Here is a 3577-nt window from a genome sequence, read left to right as displayed (position 1 = left end):
TGATATGAACATTTTGTACCATCCAGGGAAGGCGAACGTGGTGGCCGACGCTCTCAGTCGGAAATCTATGGGTAGTTTGGCTCATTTGGGAGTGGATCAAAGGCCCTTGGCTCGGGAGGTTTATCAATTGGCCAGTCTAGGGGTTTGTATTTCGACATCAGACGAGGGGAATGTTATGGTACATAATGGAGCAGAATCGTCACTCGTAGCGGAAGTCAAGGAAAAGCAGTTTATCGATCCAGCATTGGCTCAAATGAAGGAAGCAGTTTTGAGTAACAAGACTTCGGCATTTTCACTCGGCGACGAGGATGGTGTATTGCGGTGTCAAGGTAGGATGTGTGTTCTGGATGTGGATAAGCTTCGGGAGAGGGTAATGGCGGAGGCTCATAATTCCAGGTATTCCGTGCATCCAGGTTCTACGAAAATGTATCATGACCTCAAGGAGATTTATTGGTGGAACGGTATGAAGAGGGGTGTGGCGGACTTTGTATCTAAATGTCCGAATTGTCAGCAAGTGAAGGCTGAGCATCAGCGGCCCGGTGGGTTAACTCAGCTTATGGAAATACCAATGTGGAAATGGGAGATGATCAACATGGATTTCGTGGTAGGATTACCTCGCACTCAGCGCAAGTTCGACTCAATTTGGGTAATAGTGGATCGACTCACCAAATCAGCTCACTTCTTGCCAGTCAAGTCCACCGATACTGCAGAACAATACGCTAAGTTGTATATCAAGGAGATAGTAAGGCTTCATGGCACTCCACTTTCTATTATCTCAGATCGAGGGGCCCAGTTCACAGCTAATTTTTGGAAGAAATCTTAGCAAGTTTTGGGTACTTAGGTGAATCTCAGCACAGCTTTCCATCCTCAGACTGACGGTCAAGCAGAACGGACTATTCAAACGCTTGAAGATATGTTGCGGGCTTGTGTCTTGGATTTCAAAGGTAATTGGGATGATCACTTGCCACTTATAGAGTTTGCTTACAATAACAGCTTTCATGCTAGCATTCAGATGGCCCCATTTGAGGCATTGTACGGAAGGAGGTGTAGGTCTCCGATTGGATGGTTTGAAGTGGGTGAAGCAGAATTGATAGGGCCAGATCTCGTGCACCAGGCTATGGAGAAGGTTAAAGTCATTCAGGAAAGGATGAAAACTGCTCAGAGTCGACAGAAATCCTATGCGGACGTTCGTCGAAGAGAATTGGAATTTCAAATTGATGATTGGGTGTTCTTGAGGGTATCCCCTATGAAGGGAGTCATGCGATTCGGGAAAAAGGGGAAGTTGAGTCCTAGGTATGTCGGGCCGTATCGGATCGCTCAAAGGATAGGGCAGGTGGCTTATAAGCTGGAATTGCCTCCTGAAATGGCATTAGTGCACCCGGTGTTCCATGTGTCCATGTTGAAGAAAGTGGTTGGGGATCCATCCACCATTGTTCCAGTCGAGACCATCGAGGTTAATGAAGAGTTGTCGTACGAAGAAGTTCTGGTTGCTATCCTTGATAGGCAAGTCCTTAAATTGAGAAACAAGGAAGTTGCCTCAGTTAAAGTATTATGGCGAAGTCAACAAGTTGAGGAAGCCACATGGGAAGCGGAAAGGAAATGAAGGAAAAATATCCCCATCTGTTTGAGCAAGTCTAGTAGTAATCGTGCAAACTCTTATCCCTAAACAAATTGATATTGTGTCCAAATCGGTGCAAAGACACCTCACCTTTTCTTCCTAAATGTTTTACTATTGAAATCCCTCTAGTGGTGTAAGAATTGTATGTGTTGTGATTGTTTAAGTCATGTGAACCTCTTTTTGGTAAATGAAAGTTTTATAAAGACACATGTGATAAGTAAGCAACTAATGGTAGTGTAGATTGATAATGATTTATTTATATGCATGTAGTATGTCGAAGCGGTTAAATTATGTGGGACTCATTGAAGTGACTAATTTATGTGCAAAATGCAACAAGTGATTGAATATGTGCAATTGTTGAGGCAATGAATTGTATACCAGCTGTAGGGATAGTTGTAATTGTGTAATTGTACTTGGAATTGTGTTTCTGGGGCTCTCTGACAGGTAGATATGTCTAAATTACAAAGGAACTCTGGCAAAAAATTTCAAAAATATGGGAGTTAGTGAAAATTGGGAGTCTGCATATCATGTTTTCAAAACCCAACTGATTTTCAAGATCCTCATTCGAGGACGAATGATTTTAAGTGGAGGAAGATGTAAGGCCCCGTAAAAAAAAATTTGTGCTCAAAACCTAGTAGCTCGTAGGGTCAGGTTGCGAATATGTGTTGGGGGAGCAAGCTCGCCGCGGTTCGGACCCATTATAGTGATCTAAGTATTTAAAAATCAAAGAACCAAGTTTTTTCAGAAGAGTGCTATTTTGCGGTCCAGAATGCGGTCGCAATTCAAGTATGCGGACCACATTTCTGCCGCATAATGAGTCAGTTGTTTGGTTAAAATAAAGGTCAAAATGCGGTCCATTATGCGACCGCATAACTGATACGCGGACCGCATTTCTATCGCAAAGTGAGTCAATGTGTCAGTCAAATTTGAGGTCAAAAATGCGGTGCATTATGCGATCGCAAATTGGGTATGCGGATCGCATTTCCGCCCAAACAGTAGGATTGGATTTTTGGAGCACTTTTGCGGTCCATTCTGCGGACCGCATTTTATCTCTGCAGTCGCAAAGTGCGACCGCATATCTGACTCGGGTACCTATTTTTCTAAATTTTAAACCCGACCCCCATTTTAATAAAACACCCCAACACCTCATTTTAACGAGTTTTCAGAACAAAATAAGAGAGAGGAAGAGAGGGTTCTTGAGAGAGAAAGTCATGTTCATCAAATTTGATTCTTCAAAACTATCCGGGCCGGGAATTTCAAAGTGATTATCTTCATCCCCATTCTTGCAGGTAAAATCCCTAACCCTTTTTCATTGATTTTCAGGTTTAAACGGGAGTCTCATGCATTGATTCTTGAAAATAATGGTTGAAAACGTACATGCATTCCTTTTAAAACCTAAAATCTAGTAAGAGGAATTGGGTAGGAGTAAAGGATTGTACAAGAGGGGTTGATAACCTAAATAAGTTTGAGTAGCAATTGTGAACTTCAATTCTAAGTCATATGTATTAACTTGTGCACTAGATTGACGTTGCTAGACTATTTGGTGAATTGAAAATAGAAGTTAAAAAGGGAATTCGACTCCAGGTATGTATGGCTAACTTTGACCTTTGTAAAATCACCTTGTTTGGTGTACGAATATTTGGTATGTGATATCTACGTGGATTATGTGTGAAATTCTTGTGATTGGTATGATTTGAGTGTTCGTGGTTAAGTCTCCCGATATAATGGTGTAAGTAATTGGCAATAAACCAAATGTGTGATTGTGAAAGTGTTATGTGGTAAGAGCTGAGAAACAAATGATGGAAGGAAATCGTAAATGATGCAATTGGAACAACTGTGGTAATAACATATATGGCTTGTCGTGGGCAATTATCGTTGTGACATAAAATGCATATGAGTTATTGAGCATGATGGAAATAGTATTGATGGTTATGGAAATTCTTTGTGAATTGTTGTTGT

Source organism: Nicotiana attenuata, chromosome 6, assembly GCF_001879085.1.
Source record: "Nicotiana attenuata strain UT chromosome 6, NIATTr2, whole genome shotgun sequence".
Taxonomy (NCBI): domain Eukaryota; kingdom Viridiplantae; phylum Streptophyta; class Magnoliopsida; order Solanales; family Solanaceae; genus Nicotiana; species Nicotiana attenuata.
Note: the sequence above shows the minus strand (reverse complement) of the source record.